At 43.5% G+C, this 24,683-nt stretch overlaps 1 pseudogene; it reads left to right on the forward strand.

Annotated features, from left to right (window-relative positions):
* The first annotated feature begins 352 nt into the window (after positions 1-352).
* LOC138096737 (ubiquitin-conjugating enzyme E2 variant 1 pseudogene) lies at positions 353-649 on the forward strand (annotated as a pseudogene).
* Positions 650-24,683: the final 24,034 nt, after the last annotated feature.

Below are 24,683 nucleotides of genomic sequence, written 5' to 3' on the forward strand. Positions count from 1 at the left end.
AGTAAATTAAATCTGGTGGTAAACATGCAGGCTTCACAAAGTCTGGAGGGAGTCACTTCTTACCCTTTTTTCCTCCACCATTATAACATGTGGCTTCAATTCTAAAAGTATTCCTGTCTTTATTGAAGTCAGCTGGACCTATGATTCAGACTCCATATATTATTCCCACCCAGGTACCAGAAGAAATGGTTTGAGGGAAAAGATAGGCATTTCTCTATGTTGGAAATTTTTTTTCCCCTCAGACAGGAGCTTTCCCTTGCTACTATTATTCACCTCTGTTAGCAGAATCTGTCAAAATGGAAAGTTGAAAGCTCTCAGAATCTCCAGTAAAGAGGAGGAGAGAGCAACAGCAATGCAAGATGGCCGCCACCATGAGCTCGGACTCTACGAAAACTGAATATACAGCCTTAAAATAGAATGTGGACATAAATACCCAAAGCACTATCCGTTTTGAAAGATTTATAGCAAAAATATGAATGGAGTTAATATTTCTAATGGAGTGGTGGACCCAAGAGTCATATCCCTGCTAGCAAAATGGCAGAATTCATAGAGCATCAAAGTTGTCCTGCAAGAGCCTCAGCATCTAATGATATCTAAAGAAAATGTGAAACTCCCTCAGCCCCTTGAAGGACAGTGTTACAGCAATTAATCAAAAAGAAAAACCACAGGCCCTCCCCTACAACCCCTATTTGATTTTAAGCAGTCTCCATTTTCCACAGGGGGTGCTAGTGGAAAAGAATCCACCTGCCAATGCAGAAGATGCAAGAGAGGCAGGTTTGATCCCCTGGGTTGGGAAGATCCCCTGGAGGAGGAAATGGCAACCCACTCCAGTATTCTTGCCTGGACAATTCCATGGACAGAAGAGCTTGATGGGCTACAGTTCATGGGGTCGCAAAAAGTCAGACATGACTGAGTGACTGAGCACACACATTTTCCATAGTAGTAAATTTTCTAGACAAGTCTTATAGACCTCAAAGTACTGGAAAGAATTCCTCTGTCCACGGAATTCTCCAGGCAAGAATACTGGAGTGGGCTGCTATTTCCTTCTCCAGGGATTGTCCCGACCCAGGGATTGAACCTGGGTCCCTGGTGGCTCAGAGGTTAAAGCGTCTGCCTGCCACGCGGAAGACCTGGGTTCGATGCCTGGGTCGGGAAGATCCCCTGGAGAAGGAAATGGCAACCCACTCCAGTATTCTTGCCTGGAGAACCCCATGGACGGAGGAGCCTGGTGGGCTACAGTCCACGGGGTTGCAAAGAGTCAGACACGACTGAGCGACCTCACTTTCACTTTCACTTTCACTCCTACATTGCAGGCAGATTCTTTACCATCTAAGCCACCAGGGAAGCCCACTGGAAAGGAAACCCCCATTCAAAGGCAGTTTAACTTAAGTTACTGCAAACAATGCTAATTTTTTGTCGATTTGAAATACCTAAGTTGTGCTATAACGTATCATCCTGTCAAGTGTAACCACTTTCCACATAGTTGAACTTCTGGGATCAAGAAGGTATATTTACATTGATTCTCGTTATAACTGGTGAGGCACATCTGACTCAACCTTGAAAAGACACATGACATCATCACCTTGCTGTTGATTACCTGGCCTAGGGTCTCCGCCTTCTCTCCCTTCCCTTCCCCTACTTCCTTCCCTCCCTCCAACAGCCCTCCAGCTTGGGGTGGCTTGAGAGTAGATGTGAAGATTTCAGGTCACGGCCTGTGCGACTACTGCTGGTTGTGTGTGGCTGCTTCTTCTGCATCCCTGGTTTCTTTCTTTGTCTTAAATGATGCTCCTCCTTCCAAGCCATCATCCTTTTCCCCACTCTCTACTATCACCCTTGGGCAAAGCATAGATTGTTACCCGCTCTGCTCCCTTCAGGAATTCCTAGCTTTCCCCATATCTCCTCCTCCAACTTTTATGAGGGGTGATGACTTCTCCTTCCTCCTCCTCAAGTTCCCTTTTGGCAATATCACCACCCAGCACTTTCCATGACACCTCCTTGCTTTGGATGGTCGCCATCAGGTACGGTTGGAAAGAGTCTCTGACCTCCCTCATTTAGTTTTGGAGCCACATTTATTTACTCTCCACCAGCCTGGGAAATGAATATTAGGTTCTCAGCCCTGCCACCCTCTGCTGTGATCATCAGCTGATGCAGTTTTTTAAGCTCAGGTTTTGATAAAATGAGAAGAATAGTCACCTGGGTTACTCAGACCTGCCAGCTCTCAAAGTCCTTGGTGGTTAAACTCGAAGAAAGGCCACAGAAGACACTCGTAAGCACATATGATCCCTCTGAATGCGTTGTTTTCTTTTCCAGTAATGGCTTTTGCTTTTAAAAATGGAAGATGTTTTAAACAGGGCTCTTGTATGGTCATACTTGCAATCCATTTGGGTCTGGTTTGGAATCTGGCAACTGGAACAGAAAGAGCCTTGAATTCAGTGCGTACTTTCATTTTGGCGCTGCTGCTTCTCACGGTCCTCAGCATAGATGGAAGAAGAACTCAGTGTGCATGGTGGATCCCTGAAATTCCTGGTAAATTGCTGTGTTTTTCAATTTTCTGTTTAGGACCATGAAATGCTAAAATGTGGATGTGTATCGAAATAAAAGCAATTCGTTGTGTTCTAAGGGTTTTTTTTTTTTTTTTAATTTAGTATATGTGCAAAATTACCTTTTGAAGCAGCAACTATCAAGTCTGAAAAGCAATTGATGTTTCCATGAATCTTTTTCTGGGAAAAAACCTTAGTTCTAAGGATTTAACATCCTATAAGTAAAGATGAATATAACAGTATTCCACAAGCAATCTTTTTATTGTCAGACCATTACTGATTTTAACGTAATAAAAAATTGTGCACTAATATGTATTTTTTAATAAAAGAGGAGGAGATAGGATCCAAGACTATGTGGACCTATGATGAGTTACAAGTTTTTTTTTTTTTTTTTTTAATCAGCTGAGGAAGGTGGTGCTTTGCTTAAAATGGTTAGGCTTGATTACGTTTGTGGGGATGGCAAGGAAAGCGAAGATACAGAGAAGCTAAGTAATTTGGGGACACTAGGACTACGGGCAAAGGAAAAGTCAAAGTTCACATGGCTGCCTGGAGTCTCCAGGGCCCCCTTCCCATCATCTTCCATGATTCTCATAGTGCCACCATTTTATGGCCTTTCCCCCCTGTATCTTTCTTATTCCTAGTCTTATTTGTTCTCCGCCCCTCAAGTCACTACCTCCTCTAATATATCTTCATGTTACAACAAAAATGTCTTCCAAGAATACAATTTTTATTATGTTGCTTCTCTTTTTTTTGGTGACATCCACTTTTTTCCCCCTCTCTCCTGGCTGCTATATTTGATTGCTAGGACCTATCTCTTCAGGAGTCATGATCCCTAGGATCCTAGAACAATGTAATTTAAGAAATTAGGACAGCCTTGGGACTTTCCTGGTGGCCTGGTGGCTAAGAATCCACCTTCCAGTGCAGGGTTTGATCACTGGTCAGGGAACCAAGAGCCCCACGTGCCACTGAGAAAGTAAGCCTGCTTGCTTTAACTACTGAGGCCATGCGTTCTGAAGCCTGTGCTCCACAACTAGAGAGAGAGACTCCTGAGCACCACGAGGAAAGATCCCTCATGCCCCAACTAAGACCCGACACAGCCAAATAAATACCTATATTTATATGTAAAGAAGTTAAAACAAACTAGACAGTTTGACTCTCAGGAGATTGATATTGATTATTGATACTCAATGTGCAGCATGTCTTTGAAATTAAGCCATGCTGCTTTCACACCTGAACCACAAAGTCTGGATGGTCTGAGCTATGCTGTGCTAATAACCAACCCTGGGCCATGTGGGCTGGAGGGGGCTCCTCCACACAGACACTCAGGGAGCCAGAGTCACCACTTTCTTATAGCTGCGTCACCTAGACCCTGCGGTCCTGTCAGTCTCTAAGTGAAAAGAGAGCGCTGGAGGGTGCCTGGTGTGCCCCCGAAGTCAGAGGATATGCTACCTGAGGTTGGCACTGTGATAAATGTATAAATACTCATCTGTTTATTCATTCTGTCATATAGCCTAATGAGAGATAGTGTGAAGGTGAAGTTTGGCCGAGAAGACAGGAAAACCCAAATTCCACTTGTTCTTCTCCCCCAAGGAAAGTGAAGTGGAAGTGAAGTCACTCAGTGGTATCTGACTCTTTGTGACCCTATGGACTATAGCCCACCAGGCTCGTCCATGGAATTTTCCAGGCAAAAATACTGGAGTGGGTTGCCATTTTCTTCTCCAGGGGACCTTCTTGACCCAGGGATCGAACTCATGTCACCTGCATTGCAGGCAGATTCCTTACTGTCAGAGCCACCAGGAACCCTGAGGAAAATGAACAATGAAATGGGAACTGGCACTACCTCCCAGTGCAGAGGACGCTGGCACGCTGACCTGGATAACACAGGCTGGCCCTTTCGCACAGACACGGTGGAGGTGGAGTGGAGTGTGGGTCTTGCTTTGCCTCTGTGGTCCCTCAGTGTGAAGATTGAAGGCTTAATTCTTTTTTAAAAAAAAATTATTTATTTATTTATTTTTGGCTGCACTGGGTCTTCATTGATTTGCGCAGGCTTTGTCTAGTTGCAGTAAGCAGGGGCTACTCTCTAGCTGTGATGCATGGGCTACTCACTGTGGTGGCTTCTCTTGTTGTGGAGCATGGACCCTGGGTGCGTGGGCTTCAGTAGCTGCTGCATCTGGGCTTACTAGCTTAGTCACCATGAGGCATGTAGGATCTTCCCAGAACAGGGATCGAACTGCTGTCCCCTGCACTGGCAGGCAGATTCTCCACCACTGTACTACCAGGGAAGCCTGCTCCGTTCTTAACATCAAGAAGAAAGGCTGACCCACCCCCTCCATCCAGAGCAGTGTAGAAAGAAAACCCTAGTCTCCAGGGCCTGGCACCAGGCTGACCTCGTCCTATGTCAGGGCTGGTGCCATGTGGGATGGTGAGGAGGAGGTGAGCTGGCAGGAGGTGAGGAGGGGGCTGGGTGTCAGCGCTGGCCTCCTTACCCCTCTCACCTCCTAATACGGAGTGTCTCCACTCTTCAGTCCAATAGTGTTCACAGATCTGACCAGTCCATGGAGATCCCTCCTTTCTGGGCAAGTGAAGAAGAGGATGCAAAGAGGAGATGGATCTTGAATATTAATGAATTCAAGACAACATACTAGTCAATTAAATTAAAAATTGTGTTGAACAGCACCCATGGGTCAAACATTCCTCCCAGGTGTCATATCAGAGCGAGGGTCAAATAAGAAATATCTAATTATCTAGGTTGCTTCCATGTCCTGGCTATTATAAACAGTGCTGTGATGAACATTGGGGTACATGTGTCTCTTTCAATTCTGGTTTCCTCGGTGTGTATGCCCAGTAGTGGGATTGCTGGGTCATAAGGCAGTTCTATTTCCAGTTTTTTAAGGAATCTCCACACTGTTCTCCATAGTGGCTGTACTAGTTTGCATTCCCACCAACAGTGTAAGAGGGTTTCCTTTTCTCCACACCCTCTCCAGCATTTATTGCTTGTAGACTTTTGGATTGCAGCCATTCTGACTGGTGTGAGATGGTACAGGATGCTTGGGGCTGGTGCACTGGGATGACCCAGAGAGATGGTACTGGGAGGGAGGTGGGAGAGGGGTTCAGGATTGGGAACACGTGTACACCTGTGGCAGATTCATGTTGATGTATGGCAAAACCAATACAGTATTGTAAAGTAAAATAAAGTAAAAAAAATAAAAGAAATGTCTAATTATATAATAGGCCACACTATTAATTTTCCTAATAAAATATGCATATTTTCAAAATTAAATTTGCTTTGCTGCCACTCATTGAAGTTCAGAGGTAATAACAACAATGATGCTAGGTAGCAGTCAGTTCAGTTCAGTCGCTCAGTCACTCAGTTTCGATTCTTTGCCACCCCATGGACTGCAGCACGCCAGGCTTCCCTGTCCATCACCAACTCCTGGAGCTTGCTCAAACTCATGTCCATCAAGCCAGTGATGCCATCCAACCATCCCATCCTCTGTCATCCCTCTCAGGGTCTTTCCCAGCATCAGGGTCTTTTCCAATAAGTCAGTTCTTCACATTAGGTGGCCAAGTATGGGAGCTTCAGCTTCAGCATCAGTCCTTCCAATGAGTATTCAGAACTGATTTCCTTTAGGATTGACTGGTTCGATCTCCTTGCTGTCTAAGGGACTGTCAAGAGTCTTATCCAACACCACAGTTCAAAAGCATCAATTCTTTGGCACTCAGCTTTCTTTACGGTGCAACTTTCACATCCATACATGATTATTGCAAAAACCAGTTTTGATTATATGGACCTTTGTTGGCAAAGTAATGTCTCTGTTTTTTTTAATATTGCTGTCTAGGTTTTCCATAGCTTTTCTTCCGAGGAGCAAGTGTCTTTTAATTTCATGGATATAGTCACAATCTGCAGTGATTTTGGAGCCCAAGAAAATAAAGTCTCTCACTATTTCCATTATTTCCCCATCTCTTTGCCATGAAGTGATGGGACCAGATATCATGATCTTAGTTTTTTTGTTTTTTTGACGTTTTTTACTTTATTTTTTTTTTTATTTAAATCTTTAATTCTTACATGTGTTCCCAAACATGAACCCCCCTCCCACCTCCCTCCCCATAACATCTCTGTGGGTCATCCCCATGCACCAGCCCCAAGCATGCTGTATCCTGCGTCAGACATAGACTGGCAATTCAATTCTTACATGATAGTATACATGATAGAATGCCATTCTCCCAAATCATCCCACCCTCTCCCTCTCCTTCTGAGTCCAAAAGTCCGTTATACACCGCTGTGTCTTTTTTCCTATCTTGCATACAGGGTCGTCATTGCTATCTTTCTAAATTCCATATATATGTGTTAGTATACTGTATTGGTGTTTTTCTTTCTGGCTTACTTCACTCTGTATAATCGGCTCCAGTTTCATCCATCTCATCAGAACTGATTCAAATGAATTCTTTTTAACAGCTGAGTAATACTTCATTGTGTACATGTACCAAAGCTTTCTTATCCATTCATCTGCTGATGGACATCTAGGTTGTTTCCATGTCCTGGCTATTATAAACAGTGCTGCGATGAACATTGGGGTACATGTGTCTCTTTCAATTCTGGTTTCCTCAGTGTGTATGCCCAGCAGTGGGATTGCTGGGTCATAAGGTAGTTCTATTTGCAATTTTTTAAGGAATCTCCACACTGTTCTCCATAGTGGCTGTACTAGTTTGCATTCCCACCAACAGTGTAGGAGGGTTCCCTTTTCTCCACACCCTCTCCAGCATTTATTTCTTGCAGATTTTTGGATCGCAGCCATTCTGACTGGTGTGAAGTGGTACCTCATTGTGGTTTTGATTTGCATTTCTCTGATAATGAGTGATGTTGAGCATCTTTTCATGTGTTTGTTAGCCATCCGTATGTCTTCTTTGGAGAAATGTCTATTTAGTTCTTTGGCCCATTTTTTGATTGGGTCATTTATTTTTCTGGAATTGAGCTGCATAAGTTGCTTGTATATTTTTGAGATTAGTTGTTTGTCAGTTGCTTCATTTGCTATTATTTTCTCCCATTCAGAAGGCTGTCTTTTCACCTTGCATATATTTTCCTTTGTTGTGCAGAAGCTTTTAATTTTAATTAGATCCCATTTGTTTATTTTTGCATTTATTTCCAGAATTCTGGGAGGTGGATCATAGAGGATCCTGCTGTGATTTATGTCGGAGAGTGTTTTGCCTATGTTCTCCTCTAGGAGTTTTATAGTTTCTGGTCTTACATTTAGATCTTTAATCCATTTTGAGTTTATTTTTGTGTGCGGTGTTAGAAAGTGATCTAGTTTCATTCTTTTACAAGTGGTTGACCAGTTTTCCCAGCACCACTTGTTAAAGAGATTGTCTTTACTCCATTGTATATTCTTGCCTCCTTTGTCAAAGATAAGGTGTCCATATGTGTGTGGATTTATCTCTGGGCTTTCTATTTTGTTCCATTGATCTATATGTCTGTCTTTGTGCCAGTACCATACTGTTTTGATGACTGTGGCTTTGTAGTAGAGCCTGAAGTCAGGCAAGTTGATTCCTCCAGTTCCATTCTTCTTTCTCAAGATTGCTTTGGCAATTCGAGGTTTTTTGTATTTCCATACAAATCTTGAAATTATTTGTTCTAGTTCTGTGAAAAATATGGCTGGGAGCTTGATAGGGATTGCATTGAATTTGTAAATTGCTTTGGGTAGTATACTCATTTTCACTATATTGATTCTTCCGACCCATGAACATGGTATATTTCTCCATCTATTAGTGTCCTCTTTGATTTCTTTCATCAGTGTTTTATAGTTTTCTATATATAGGTCTTTAGTTTCTTTGGGTAGATATATTCCTAAGTATTTTATTCTTTTCATTGCAATGGTGAATGGAATTGTTTCCTTAATTTCTTTTTCTACTTTCTCATTATTAGTATATAGGAATGCAAGGGATTTCTGTGTGTTGATTTTATATCCTGCAACTTTACTATATTCATTGATGAGCTCTAGTAATTTTCTGGTGGAGTCTTTAGGGTTTTCCATGTAGAGGATCATGTCATCTGCAAACAGTGAGAGTTTTACTTCTTCTTTTCCAATTTGGATTCCTTTTATTTCTTTTTCTGCTCTGATTGCTGTGGCCAAAACTTCCAGAACTATGTTGAATAGTAGCGGTGAAAGTGGACACCCTTGTCTTGTTCCTGACTTTAGGGGAAATGCTTTCAATTTTTCACCATTGAGGATAATGTTTGCTTAGTTTTTTTAATGTTCAGTTTTAAGCCAATTTTTCACCTTCCTCTTTCATCTTCATCAAGTGGCTCTTTAGTTCCTCTTCACTTTCTGTCATAAGGGTGGTGTTATCTGCATATCTGAGGTTATTGATATTTCTTTCAGCAGTCTTGATTCCAGCTTGTGCTTCATCCAGCCCTGCATTTTGCATGATGTACTCTGCATATAAGTTAATTAAGCAGGGTGACAGTATACAGCCTTGAAGTACTCCTTTCCTAGTTTGGAAGTTTTCAGTCTGTTGTTCCATGTTTGGTTCTAACTGTTGCTTCTTGACCTGCATACAGATTTCTCAGGAGGCAGGTAAGGTGGTCTGGTATTCCCATCTCTTTCAGAATTTCCCACAGGTTATTGTGACCTACACAGTCAAAGGCTTTGGTGTTGTCAAAGAAGCAGATGTTTTTCTGGAATTCCATTGCTTTTTCTATGATCCAGTGGATGCTGGCAATTTGATCTCTGGTTCCTCTGCCTTTTAAATCCAGCTTGAACATCTGGAAGTGTTTGGTTCACGTACATTGAAGCTTAGCTTGGAGAATTGAGCATTACTTCACTAGCGTGTGAGACGAGTGCAGTTGTACTTATAGCAGTGGGTACTGCTTCTTCAGTGCCGACTCTGTGCCAGTCACAGTGCTAAGGGCAACACACCGGGGAATTCTCACAACAGACCAAAAGCCATGGATGTTACTGCGCTGCAGTTTGTAGGTAGATGGACTGGGGTGTACAGAGGTGAAGCGGCTCACCTAAAGACACACAGCAAGTGATAGACAGGACCCGACTCAAATTAGGGTTTACAGTTCTAGTTCTTTCCCTTGCCCCTCTGAGGAAAACACAATTTTAACTTTCAATAGTAAGGATTTTAATAAGCATACTCACAATCCTACTAATTCTACTACTAACATTGAACCAATTTATATGCTGGATACCATTCTAAATACTTTACAGGGACTTGCTGCTGGTCCAGTGGCTAAGACGCCGCACTCCCAATGCAGGGGGCCTGTGTGAGATCCCTGGTCTGGGAGCTAGATCCCATATACCGCAACTAAAGATCTCACATGCCCAAAGGAGAACCGAAGGTCCTGTATGCTGATATTAGACCCAGCGCAGCCAAAAAGATAATAAAAATACCCTACATATTTATACTAGTTGAATCTTCATAGCCAACTGTGGCGCAGGTGCTATTGTTATCCCCACTCTTTGGATGAGGCAGCTGGGCTGGAAGTTTTGAATCTAGTAAGTGGATCCTGGCTTGAATTGCCCAAACTGTCTGGATAATAACGACGGCATCTTGCAATTATAGCAATTACATGTATAAACAAATATGTCTCTTTCTCTATGTGTGTGTGTATTTATTTAAAAATATTTATTTATTGTCTTTGTGGCTGGATCGGGCTTTACTTCAGCATGTGGGCTCAGAGCACATGGGCTCTGTAGTTGCCTGGAGCAGGCTTAGTTGCCCCCTGGCATGTGGGATCTTTGTTCCCCAGCTAGGGATTGACCCCACGTCCCCTGAATTAGAAGGCAGATTCTTAACCACTGGACCACCGGGGAAGTCCCTGGGTATACTTAACAGTTATATACAAGGCCTGAAGTGCCGAAGTTGCAGGAAAATGAGGCAGATTGCATGGTGGGCTTCTGGAATTCACCTTCCAGCTACAGTGTGCATCACAGGGCTACACTCATGAACAGAAGCTCAGTGAGGCAGAAATCTTTTTTGTTGTTGTTTCCTCGTGTTTCCAACGCTGCTGGCACAGTGCTTGTATATGGAGGGTCCTCAGTGGCTTGGTGTCTCTTCTGCTATTCCTTTATGCAGGTAGCACTGGGCTGGCAGGTAGAATAGGATTTGAGCTCTGCTCTGACTTACCTTATTAGGTGGGTGAACTCAATCAGTTCTTTCAGCCTCTGTGAGCCTCAGTCTCCACACCTGGGGGATGGGGCGGTAGCCCTGCTGCCTCCCTCTCTGAGCTGCTGTGAGGATTTGATGCTAGTGGGCTGGAAAGAGCTGTGTAAACCCTCAGATGCATTGTTTGATTAAAAGCGCTGGCCCATTAGGATGCTTTGGTATAGTGATGAGGACCTTACCAAGATGGCTGCAGAATGAGATTTTACCAAGAGGATACATGTGGCAAAAAAGAGATAAGACTTGGACGTATCCTGGGAGCTGTCAGAGAGTCAGAGTGAGGCATAGTTCACAAACTGGAAGGTTCGAGGCCTTTGCAGCAGCGAGGTTCTGTTTGACTCCTTCATTGGAGTTTCCAGATATGCCACCTTAAGGTAATGTAACATCTCATAATATTTGCTTTTACCATTCCTGCCATCACTGACATCATTCTTTTCTGTTCCCTGAGTCGCTGTCCCTCCCCTCCCAACAGATATCCCCTCCCGGCAGATATTTTTCTCCTCTGGATGACTTTTGCTTTTGCATAAATTCAGAAGCCCCTGCTACTTCAGGTCATCCCTGCAGTGTGTACCCTCAGGAACTAGACTCTGATCACCAAATAGTCCTGATCGAATTCCTGAGGGATAGGATCTGACAGGCTCTACTGTCTCCATTTTCTCTCTGTTAGCAGAGCTTTTCCCTCCAGGACACTGCATGGGTCAGGGTCTAACCCTGGTTCAATCCCCTGTGGCTGGGGGATGGGGCCGTGTCTTCTCTGTACTGTCGTGGGTCACTCACTTTTGGGAGACCCAGCCACCATCTTGTGAGGACACTCAAGCAGCCCTGTGAAGAGGTCCCTTTATTGAGGAACTGAGCCTCCTGCTGACAGCCAGCACCAGCTGTTCACCAGACTGCAGTCAAGCCTTCCCTCAGCTTGCCCCCCACTGAAATCTTGATGGCAACTTCCTAAGAGACCTTGAGCCATAATTGCCCAACTAAGCCGCTCTTTGAATTTCTTGCTCACAGAAACTGTGAGAGGTAATAAAAGTTGACTGTTGCTTTAGGCCACTAAGTTTTGTAGGAATTTATTGTTAACTAATATTGAATGAGTCTTAAGGAAAATAGGCGTGTCCAAACAAGACAGCAGGTTAAGTTATTACAAGGCCTTTGAGTCTCCAAAAATAGGAGGAAGTGCTGCTCCTTTCAGTGAAAAAGAGGCTCAGAAAGACCTCGGGTTTTAAGATCTTGAACTTCATCTGGATCCGCCCAGATATCCCTGTATTAAGTCCAGGGTCCCACTCATTTCCAATCAATGCCTAAACTTTTACATATGAGACTTGGTGAAGCTGAGAATTAAACCAAGTTGTAATTCTACAGCTCATACAATTAAGTTTGGGTTTGCTTTTTGTTGAGGCGAGACCTGCAGCTGCAAAAAAATAAGAATTTCTTTTAGGACTACCATCAAAGCTTTCTAGTTCTCTGACCACATCTTAAGCTGAGCATTTAAAGCCCCGAGTTTGTCATTTTCTTTCTAATCTCTCCACTGTAGTTAGAAGCAATTATCCTGCTGTAGGGTCTTTGGAGTGATTATCACTCCTGTAATAGTCAAGGGCAGGAGCCCTTTTGTCACCAAGGCAACTGCTTCAGTGGGTGCTCCATCATGGTCAATTACAGGTGATAATGTGATTAATCATGGTGTCTCTGCTCACTAGAGGCAACTATTACTAATATCCAGCTTCTCAAGAACCACAGCACTGTTTTCAAGACCAAGGACATGATGACCAAGCCAATCTCAGAATCCCATCTCTGAGAATCAACTTTATAGGACCACTTTTGGTATCAAATATTGGATTAGTCAAAGTGGAAAAAAAAAAACCTCACTAGCTTTCTCTGTTTTATTTAATTTAATTAATTTATTAAAAAAGTGTTATTGACCTTGCTGTGAGGCATCTGGGATCTTAGTTCCCTGACCAGGGATCGAACATTCTCCTCCTGCATTGGAAGGGGGAGTCTTAACCCCTGAGGCACTAGGGAAGTCCAGCTTCCTCTATTTTAAATTCTCTCTTTTAAAGGGATGGAGGGGTTGGGGGCAGGAGGAGAAGGGGACAACAGAGGATGAGATGGCTGGATGGCATCACTGATTCGATGGACATGAGTTTGGGTAAACTCTGGGAGTTGGTGATGGACAGGGAGGCCTGGTGTGCTGCAATTCATGGGGTCGCAAAGAGTCGGACATGACTGAGCGACTGAACTGAACTGAAAGGGCCAAAAGGGAATCAAAAGAGGTATCAAAGGATAGTAATTATTTGTAAGGCTTTAGAAGCAAACTTAAGAACGTGGGGCTATTGGAACCCTAGGTTCTTGGAGGAGGGACACTATGGAACTGGGACTCAGAGCTCTGAGAAGGAAGCGCTACCAGCTGGTGTGGGTGGAGAGGATGTGGTGAGTTTGTATCTGGGAGGGCTGCAAGGAGCTGGGAAATGGGGCCAACTGTTGTTGCTGAGGGGAAAGGCCTTCTCTTGATGCCAACAGGAGACAGCAAAACAGGAAAGAGCAAGTCCTTTTGTCGTCCTCCATCTTTTCAGTCTCTCTTTAGCGCCCTCGATCAGTGGCACTCAACAGGAATCCAGCTGGGAAAGGAGAAAGGAGTTTGTAGCATTGAAGCCCCACACCAGGCCTTCCCCAGCGGCTCAGTGGTAAAAATCCGCCTGTAATGCAGGAGACTTAGGTTCAATCCCTGGCATGGGAAGATCCCCTAGAGTAGGAAATAGCAACCAACTCCAGTATGCTTGCCTGGAAAATTCCAGACAGAAAATCCTGGTGGGCTAGAGTCCAGGAAGTCAGACACTGAGTGACTAAAATAGCAACAAAGCCCCACACTGCGGAAGAGAGTGTAGATAGGTGGGTTTGTTGCTGAGAACAATAGTTTAATAACCTGAACTGGCTCCTGGAGGCCATGGCATCTCTAAGCCCTGATTGAGATGCTAAAGGATAACCCACAACTAAGGGAATTTTACTTAAGACCAGTGCTCCCTTAAAACATTGCCTGGAACCCAAGGAGGAGATAGTAGGAGAGACTCCACACTGTTATTTCCTTCCTCCTCCCCTCAGTGGCTTTCTTCACCTTCCTCCTGCTCCCAACACTGGTGAGAACTCCGCTAAATGAAAGACTGTGAGTACAGTCTGGGGCTGGGGTGTGGTTATTTTCTGCACAAACTGGACCACCTTGCATCCCAATTAGAGCTCTGAAGAGTGCACTGCATGGGAACATTTTTGTGCCTTTAAGTAGCATTAGCAAGCTTGCTTTCTTTTTTTAGCACTTAAACTTCTTTTTCTCATTAGCACAGTCTTCTGGAGGGAGAGGAAGGGGCAGAAGAGCTAATTAGTGAACTTGGGTGACTGCCTCCTACCTCTAACCTTTCCCAAACATCTGCCCCCCTGCTAGAGGAGGCCAGCACCTGCTGCTAGCCCACTTTCTCTTTTGAGAAACTATCAGAAAACATTTGCAAATAACTGATTGCCTTAAAATGGAGGAAAGAAGCACATTTTCCAATTACAGCCTGGTGATTGCTCCGGCTTGTTTAATTAATGGAGTGGGCATCTGTTTGCTCAGGCCCTTTTGAATGTGTTTTCTGAAGTTCCTTAATTAGTTGCAAAAAACTGCAGGTGTACTGGCAGGCAAGAGCGGTGGAGCTGGGATGTCTTCCAGAAGAGAGAATCTTTTTTAATGTAAATATTTAGCTGTATGATGATGAGGTCCCTTTTAAAGTTCTCTTCCTATGTGGTCTGGGTGTGGTGGTGTTGGAAGATATATTCGGGTTCCATTTGGTTTGTTGACAAAATAAATTGAAATGGAAGAGACCAATTTTCATTATGACAGACACTTAGATGCAGTTAGGCCATTACCAGGATGACAAGTTATTCTCGTTCTGTCATGGTGAGACTGCCGCCCAGTTTTTCAGGGAAAAATGCTGTTGCCTGAGAGAGGAGAGCTGTTGCATGTTAACTCTGTGCATAGAATTGTGATGTTCCATATGGTATATGGAGAGACCCACGGGGGGAACGAGAGGGGCTTTTGGCCTCCTGGTAAGTGAAGATCCTCTCGGCAACAGGGATATATTCCTGAAAGGTTTTCCTTCCTCTGACACTGCTCTCTGCCTTCTATTGTTTGCGAAAATCCAAAGCTGTTGCTTCTTTGTTTTATTTATTTATTTATTGTTTTAAATTTTATTTTTACTTTATTTCGGCAGTAATTACCACCTCTGGATCTGAGAGATGATGTTACCCTCTGAAAATGGTGGCAGTTGCATTAGAGAGTCTGTGATGAGGAAATGTGTGGGTATCAGAGGGCACACTCTGATCAGCTGTAACAAGCAAGACCATGGGCCAGATCTGGGCCACTATTTCCTTAAATAAATCTCCACTGGACCATGCCCACTCCTATTAGTTATGTTTACCACACAGTCAGTGTTGAGTAGTTGTTTGTTTGTTTTTTGTTTTTTTTTTTACGAGTTGAGTTGCGTTGACTGTATTGCCTGCACTGCCTAAAATATTTACCATCTGGCTCTTTATTGAGAACTTTGCTGACCTCTGAACCATAGTGACTTTGTGATCTTGCAGTGGTCCCCAACCTCTTTGGCACCAGGGACCAGTTTCATGGAAGACAGTCTTTGTACAGACTAGGGGTGGAGTGGGTTGGGGAAGTCTCAGGCAGTAATGTGAGTGATGGGGACCCGCAGATGACGCTTCCCCACATGCTTTCTGCTCACCTTCTGCTCTGCAGCCTGGTTCCTAACAGGCCCTGGACTGGCGCTGGCCCGGGAACTGGGGACCCCTGGTCTATTGGATGAAGCCCTGGGAGAGGAACTGTGATTTCTGTGGTCTCCTGTCCAGGCCTCGGTTTCTAGAGCTCTGTAATGGGGCTAAACCTTCCTACCCTCTGTGTCTTAGAATGCTGTATGAGGTATAACAGTTGAAACATTGCCCAGTGAATTTTTAAAGAATATTATTTATTTATTTAGGCTGCACTGGGTTTTAGTTGCAGCATGTGGGATTTTTTGTTGCGGCATGTGAACTAAAACTGTGGCATGTACAATCTAATTCCCTGACCAGGACTCGAACCTGGGTCCCCTGCATCGGGAGCTTGGAGTCTTAGCCCCTGGACCACCAGGGAGATCCCTGTTGGAGGAATTTTTGTATTTTCTCACTAACAAGCACACACTCAGTAACTGAGAAAAATGCAAGATTTGCTTTGTCTTTCCCTGATGTCCTGCGTCCTGTGAACCGAGAGGAGGACAGATGAGGCACTTGAAGCCAAACCTTTCTTGGACCAGCCCCGCCCTTCTCCCGTGCTGCTCCTCCCCCACATCTTTTGCAGCACGTGTGGGACGAAGGTCTTTCTGCTCCGGAGAGAAGGTGCACACACCTGACTGAATGGGGGCTCACTGCCTCTCCCATGCACACATCTCCCGTTCTCCCTCTACGTCCTTGGTGCTTTAGTCCAAGAATCACATGTGGAGGCAGCTCCGTATTGTACATCTTAATTTTTTAATGTTCAAAATGTCTCACAACATTGTCCTTCAGCTTTCTGGTCCAGGACTAAAAGTTTGAAGGCAGACTGATTTCAGCAAAGTCTCTTGTGAGCGTTTGGGCCCAGCTTGGTGAGCGGAAGTGCTGCCCCTCTCTGACTTAACTCCAGCCACACCCTGGTGCCCACAGAAATAATACAATTGAGCAGCCAAGAAAAGAGAGGCTTGTGGAGGCTGCTATTAACGAGCTAGGTGACCTTCCACAACTCCCCTGCCTTCTCTGGATATCATCTGCCAGATGAAGGGTTTGGGAAAGATGTTTTCTAACATTGCTATCTGTTTAAAAAACTATACTGGCTAAAACTCTGAGCTCTCAAAACAGGGGGCCTGGATTCAATTCCTGGTCAGGGAACCAGACCCCATGTGCTGCAGCTAAGAGTTTGCTTTGCTGCAGCTAAAGATTCCACGTACTGCAACTAGGACTTGGTACAGCCAAATAAATAAATGCATGCATGCATGCCCAGTCGCTACAGTTGCCTCCAACTCTTTGCGACCCAAAGGACCATAGCCTACCAGGCTCCTTTGTCCATGAGATTCTCCAGGCAAGAATACTGGAGTGGGTTGCCACGCCCTCCTCCCGAAATAAACATTAAAAAATTCAGTATATGGAATTCCTATTATCTGAGTAACAGAGTGATAATCCCATCCAACATGTTATTTCTCTTCTGATTTCACACACCTGATTAAGTCTGGCCTTTGCCAGGCACTTGTATGTGACAAAGCATGTTGGGATAAACTGGTAAGAAAGGGTGTGTGGTCAGGGTTCTGCTAGACTGGCACCAGATGTGCAAACAACAGAGACTGACTCCTACAACCTTAAGGAGAAAAGTGAAGCTCTTGGAAGGTAATGAGGAGCTTGGAGGATCCACAGGAAGACTGGAGACCAGAGACAGGGGAAGCTGAGTAACTCGGAACACAGCCAGAGTCATGCCCTGGAGTCAACTGCTTATTCCTCTGGCTTCCCTGATAGCTCAGTTGGTAAAGAATCTGCATGCAATGCAGGAGACCCTGGTTCAATTCCTGGGTCGGGAAGATCCCCTGGAGAAGGGATAGGCTACCCATTCCAGTATTCTTGGGCTTCCCCTGTGGCTCAGCTGGTAAAGAATCCACCTGCAGTGAGGGAGACCTGGGTTCAATCCCTGGGTTGGGAAGATCCCCTGGAGAAGGGAACAGCTACCCACTCCAGTATTCTGGCCTGGAGAATTCCATGGACTGTATATGTATAGTGGGGTCACAGAGAGTCAGACACTACTGAGCGGCTTTCACTTTTTCACTGACCCTGTCGGGACCTCTGCTGTTCACCTGTGTGGGTCAGAAGGGAGCCTGCTTTGTCACCGCCCTCTTGAGGACCAGCCTGGTGAGCAGCGTGTGGACTGGATTCAGCCCCTGTCGTTGTTATTGTTCAGTCCCTAAGTCTTGTCCAACTCTTTGTGACCCCATGAACTATAGCCTGCAGGATCCTCTGTCCTTCACTATTTCCCAGAGATTGCTCAAATTCATGTCCATTGAGTCCATGATGCTACCTAACCATCTCATCCTCTGCCATTCCTTTCTCCTGCCCTTACTCTTTCCCAGCATCAGTGTATGCGTGTAAAGTCGCTTCAGTAGCATCCGACTCTGTGCAACCCTATGGGCTATAGCCTGCCAGGCTCCTCTGTCCATGGGACTCTCCAGGCAAGAATACTGGAGTGGGTTGCCATGCCCTTTCTCCAGGGGATCTTCCTGACCCAGGGATCAAACTTGCGACTCTTATGTCTCCTGCATTGGCGGGCAGGTTCTTTACCATTGGCATCTTTTCCAATGAGTCGGCTCTTCTCATCAGGTGGCCAAAGTATTGGAGCTTCAGTATCAGGCCTTCCAATGAGTATTCAGAGTTGAATTCCTTTAGGATTGACTGGTTTGATCTCCTTGCAGGCCAGGGGACTCTCAAGAATTTTCTCCAATATCACTTCTTCAGCGCTCAGCCTTCTTTATGGACTAACCCCCACTTCCATATGTGACTACTGGAAAAACTCTAGCTTTGACTATACTAATCTTTGTTGACAAAGTGATGCCCCCTGCTTTTTAATATGCTGTCTAGGTTGGTCGTAGCTTTCCTTCCAAGGAGCGGTGTCTTTTAGTTTCATGGCTGCAGTCATCGTTCACAGTGATTTTGGAGCCCAAGAAAGTAAAATCTGTCACTGCTTCTACTTTCCCGCCTTCTATTAATATCTGCCATGGAAGTGATGGGACCAGATGCCATGATCCTGGTTTTTCAGATATTGAATTTCGAGCCAGCTTTTTCACTCTCCTCTTTTGCTTTCATCAAAAGGCTCTTTAGTTCTTCTTCGCTTTCTGCCACTACAGTGGTATCATCTGTATATCTAGTGTTGATATTTCTCCTGGGAATTCTGATTCCAGTTTGTGATTCATCCAGCCTGGCATTTTGCATGATGTACTCTGCATATACGTTAAATAAACAGGATGACAGTATACAGCTTTGTTGTACTCCTTTCCCAGTTTGGAACTAGTCAGTTGTTCCATGTCCAGTTCTAGCTCTTGTTTCTTGACTTGCATGCAGGTTTCTCAGGAGACAGGTAAGGTGGTCTGGTATTCCCATCTCTTTCAGAATTTTCCACAGTTTGTTGTGATCCACACAGCCAGAGGTCTTAATATAGTCAGTAAAGCAAAAGTAGGTGTTTTTCTGGGATTCCCTTGCTTTTTATGATCCAGTGAATGCTGGCAGTTTGATCTCTGGTTCCTTTGCCTTTTCTAAACCTAGCTTGTACATCTGGAAGATCTCAGTTCACATACTGCTGGCACGTAACTTGAAGGATTTTGAGAATAAACTTATAAATGTGTGAAATGAGTGCAATTGTACAGTGGTTTGAACATCCTTTGGCATTGTCCTTCATTGGGATTGGAATGAAAACTGACCTTTTCCAGTCTGGTGGCCACTGCTGAGTTTTCCAAATTTGCTGGCATATTGAATGCAGCACTTAAAAGCATCATCTTTTAGGATTTTAAATAGCTCAGGTGGAATTCTATCATCTCTGCTAGCTTTGTTTGTAGTAATGTTTCCTAAGGCCTATTTGACTTCACACTCCAGCATGTCTGGCTCTAGGTGAGTGACCACACCATCATGATTATCTAGGTAATTAAGACATTTTCGTATGGTTCTTCTCTGTATTCTTGCCACCTCTTTTTAATCTCTTCTGCTTCTGTTAGGTTCTTACCATTTCTGTCCTTTATCTTGCCAACCCTTACATGAAATGTTCCCTTGGTATCTCTAGTTTTCTTGAAGAGATCTCTAGTCTTTCTCATCCTATTGCTTTCCTCTATTTCTTTGCTTTGGATTGGACTCAGCCCCGCTATGTGTCCTTAAACAGGCAGGGGCCACCCTAGAACAGGGTGTCAGTGCCAACCCACCCGACCCATTAATATTGGCTTCTCAACTCCACTGCTAATGTCTATGATGATTTCCACTTAGCCTGCATTTTTTGTATGACCACTTTTATTTATTTAAATTGATAACTTTTTAAATAAATTAATACTTAACAATAATGTATTGCTGATATATAATATTATAAGTTTCAGGTGTACAGCATGGTGATTCATAATTTTAAAGGTTATATTCCATTTATTTGTTGTTGTTGTTTAGTTGTTAAGTCAGGTCTGACTCTTTTGTGACCCCGTGGACTACTGCACACAAGACTGCTCTGTCCATGGGATTTCCCAGGTAAGAACACTGGTGTGCATAGCCATTTCCTTCTCCAGGGGATCTCCCTGACCTGGGGATCAAACCTGCATCTCCTGCTTTGGCAAGTGGATTCTTTACCCCTGAGGCCGCAGGGAAGTCCATTCCATTTATAATTATTGTAAAATATTGGATATATTCCCTGTACTGTACAATATATCCCATAGCTTATTTATTTTATACATAGTAGTTCATACCTCTTAATCTCCTACCCCTGTTTGCTTCTCCACTCTTCCCTCTTCCCACTGGTAGCCTCCAATTTGTTCGCTATATCAGTGGGTCTCTTTTTTGTTATATTCATTAGCTTGTTTTCTATATTAGATTCCACAGGTAAGTGATGTCACACAGTATTTTTCTCTGTCTGCTGTTTCACTATGCATAATGCCCTCTAAGTCCATCCATGTTGTTGCAAATGAAAAAATTTCATTCTTTTTTATGGCTGAGTAGTATTCCATTGTATAAGTATACCACATCTTCTTTATCCATTTGTCTGTTGACAGACACTTAGGGTGCTTCCATAACTTGGCTATTGTAAATAGTGCTACTACAAACACTGGGGTGCATATTTATTTTCAAATTAATGTTTTTGCTTTCTTCTCATATTACTGCTTTTAGATTTAGAGTTCTGGGCAAGAGCTCTGTTTTATTTTGGCTTACTTTGACTAAGCCTGGTCCAGAGCCCAGCTGTGGGGAAGGGGAACCATGGTTACCCTCTGGCTCCCATAATGGGATTTGAGGTCCTGTGGTTTGGGTGCCTCTCAATTTGAGGGGACATTTTCATGCCAGGTAGCCTAACAAACGGAGAAGGCAATGGCACCCCACGCCAGTACTCTTGCCTGGAAAATCCCAGGGATGGAGGAGCCTGGTGGGCTGCTGTCTATGGGGTCGCACAGAGTTGGACACGATTGAGCAACTTCACTTTCACTTTTCACTTTCATGCATTGGAGAAGGAAATGGCAACCCACTCCAGTATTCTTGCCTGGAGAATCCCAGGAACGGGGGAGCCTGGTGGGCTGCCGTCTATGGGGTCGCACAGAGTCGGACACGACTGAAGTGACTTAGCAGCAGCAGCCTAACAAAAAACAACTGCTAACTACAACCTGTGCCAAGTACAGAATGCGGGTTGTTCTCTGAAGAAGCTAGGGGGCGCCATCTGCATCGTGGTCTAAGTGAACGGTTCTGTGTGCACAGCCAATTCCATTCTGCTGTAAGCAAAACCAGTGCACACGCTCACCTTCTCTTCTCAGCATTCTGTGAAGACTGATCCAGCAGCCCCCAGTTCTCTTTGTCTTCAAAGAACATCATGTCAAATTCAGAATTACATGAACATTCTGAATACATCGAACAGGAGCGAGGATTTAATTTCTGCCTCCTTGATGTGATGTGACTTGGTTTGAAAGTATGCAAATTGCCATTCAAATGTTTTCACAAATACAAAATGACAAACGGATCATTTGCCCGTTTTCAGAGAGTTTGCTTCACTTAGGTGATCTCTTTTCGACCTTTACAAAATTCAGTTTCCTCTGTTCAAAGGAATTTACTCTGGAAACACCACAGGGATATTATGAAAGAAGTTAATATTTAAACTAGCTGTAGACATGTTTATATTTAATGTTCACTTTTGAATGCCAAAAGAGGGAGAGAGATTCCTAGTGATTTTGCTCAGCAAATGTGCCTTCAGTAGTTGTGAAGGGTTTGAAAACAGACTTTAAAGGAGGTTGTTTTCTAAATTCCGCATCATGTATAAAATGTATAACTAATGAGAACCCCCTAGCATAGGGAACTTTACTCAGTGCTCTGTGGCGACCTAGATGGGAGGGAAATCCACAACAGACGGGACATGTGTATACATGGAGCTGATTCGCTTTCTGCAGAGCAGAAACTAACACAACGTTGGAAAGCAACTATACTCCAATAAAAATTTAAAGTAGAGAGATTGGTTTCCTCTAACCATCCTACAGAAACCCCATACATGCTTCGCTCTCCTTGGATGATCTGTTTATCTTCATTTTCCTGACTTTAATAACAGAGAATTCTCTTTCCATTATTTTATCTATAAACCTGTATTTTGACATAAAACCAAGAAACATTTCCAATCTTTACATTTTAGTTTCTTCACTTCTCAAAGCAAAAAGTAGTTCAATTAAATATCATCAAAGGGCTCCGTTGCGGCAGAGACCTTTAGAAATTGCTCTAACCCTTTAACATTTAGAAAAGCATATTTATAGAAGCAGAATGTCTTTGCAGTATGTGCTTGCTGTTCAGAGAGCGAGAAACTCCCCACATGCTCCTCTGAAGAATGAAGTAATTCTATTTCAAGTCTGGTCATTAGGAGTAATGGAGGGGTTGCCCAGATGGAGCCTGGAGTGTCATGGGCCCATCAGATCAGATTCATATTAGGTTTTAAATGAGCTACAAGGAGAGTGTCCTCTTCCCCTGGAACATCAGGGTGGAGATTTGGGGAGGAATTTTTGAAATCACAAGAAGAAATTTCCTCCAAGCTAAGGGGTGGAGCGTAGTATGCTCCATCCTCTCATTTATCTATTGAATGATCCATCCATCCAATGATCCTAGTGTGTATTCAGTATATATTTAATGAGCACTTACTGTGTACCAGATGACAGATGTGAATGGTACAGGGAATGGAGAAACACAGAATGCCAGAGAAACAGATTCAGGAACAGAAAGGGATATGGTGGACAAGGGAAGGTGGGAGGGCAGAGTGGTGCTAGGGAAGTAGGTCACTAACAAGAGGAAGTAGGTCAATGCTCTCTAAAATGTGATCTCATTCAGCTCACTCTCTAATTATTATCTGTAAAATATTTATTTATTTATTTGGCTGCTCTGGGTCTTAGTTGCATCATGAGGGATCTTTGTTGTGGCATGCAGACTCCAGAGTACGTGGGCTGAGTAGCTACCCCGTGGCACGTGGGAACTTAGTTCCCTGACCAGGGATCGATCTAGCATCCCCTGCTCTGGAAGGCGAATTCTTAACCCCTGAACCACCAGGGAAGTCCCTCTAATTATTTTATGTGGATTTTCTGCTATATAGAATTTCCATGGCCAAATACATTCTTGGATGAATTCATTTATTCATTTAACAAATATATATTGATACAGGGACGGTGTCAGGCTTTGGTATACAGTAGTAGGTAAGAAAAGACACACTCTCTGGCCTTATGGAATTTACAGTCTAGCAGGAAACAAATATGCCTAAATAAATATCTATTTATAATTGTAATATGAATCATAAAGGAAAAGTAAAAGGTACTGAAATAGAAAGCAGTAAGTCAATAATATGGCATTAGGTATGCAGGAAAGTGAAGTGAAGTTGCTCAGTTGTGTCTGACTCTTTGCGACCCCATGGACTGTAGCCTACCAGGCTCCTCTGTCCATGGGATTTTCCAGGCAATAGTACTGGAGTGGATTGCCATTTGCTTCTCCAGGGGATCTTCCTGACCCAGGGATTGAACCTGGGTCTCCCGCCTTGTAGACACATGCTTTACCATCTGAGCCACTAGGGAAGTCCTGGTATGCAGGAAGTGCACATTAAATATATACTGAAAAAATGCTAGAATCATTGGATGGATGGACCAATGGATGCATCATTCAATTAGATAAATGAGAGGATGGACATGGAACTCCCCAACCCCACCCCTTAGCTCTTATGATTTCAAAGTTCCCCCCAAATCTCCACCCTGATGCTCCCCTAATCCAGTGGGAGTGGACAATCTCCTTGTAGTTCATTTAAAACCTAAACATAAAGCTAGTCTAATGGACCATTGAGATTCCAGGCTCCATCTGGGAGACTTTATTGCGATTGGGGGTGAGAGAAGGGATTCCGAACAATTAGCTGTACCAACAGGGGCTATCTGGAGAAAATAGGGCAAGTGTTTTCCAGGCAGAGGTAACAGATAGCTTGTGTGAAGGTCCTGGGGCCAGGATGGAGGGCCTTGTCAGCTGGGCAGGGAGGAGATTGGCTTTTGTTATAACAAGAATGAAGTGATGATGAGGAGTTTAAGATGCAGCTGCCCTGAGGGCACAGCTCCTGGTGGGAACCCTGACATGGAAACATCAAGGATCTTGAATATTTCTGTCCATTTGTGGACAGAACTCTGATGCACTCTATGGTATCCATGCTAGAGACAGGGTGACAACTTTAACAATTCACGTGTTTTGTGTTCTGCAAATGAAAGTTTTATCACTTTTGAAATAAAATGATGTTGAAAAAGTTGGGATGGAAAAAAACCCATTTGTATTATTACAAGAAATTCCAACATTCAAAAGTCATTTGGTTCGAGAAGTATAATTTCAACCATTTGGAATTGTTGTAAAGATAATTTAAAATTTTCATCGTTACCTGTTTTTTCATCATTACCTGTTTCCTTGTTATACAAGTTTTCTCATGGTGAATAATAAGACTTTGAAGAGATGATCATCAGCTAGTCTTGATCAGGAATTGTGTGTGGTCATTTCAAGCATAAAATATGCAGAAAAGTTATATTCACCAAATCAAGCCCAAGTTTCTTTATTAAAATATTTTAAAAGATTTTAAAGGGAAGATTTGTCAAATTTAATAATAAACATGTTCCCTAAATCTTCTCATATTATAATTATATAACATTATACAACATTATGAAAATAAAACAGCCCATTATACAGTGAAGTAAATCA

This window comes from Capricornis sumatraensis, chromosome 20, assembly GCF_032405125.1.
Source record: "Capricornis sumatraensis isolate serow.1 chromosome 20, serow.2, whole genome shotgun sequence".
In the NCBI taxonomy this organism is placed as follows: domain Eukaryota; kingdom Metazoa; phylum Chordata; class Mammalia; order Artiodactyla; family Bovidae; genus Capricornis; species Capricornis sumatraensis.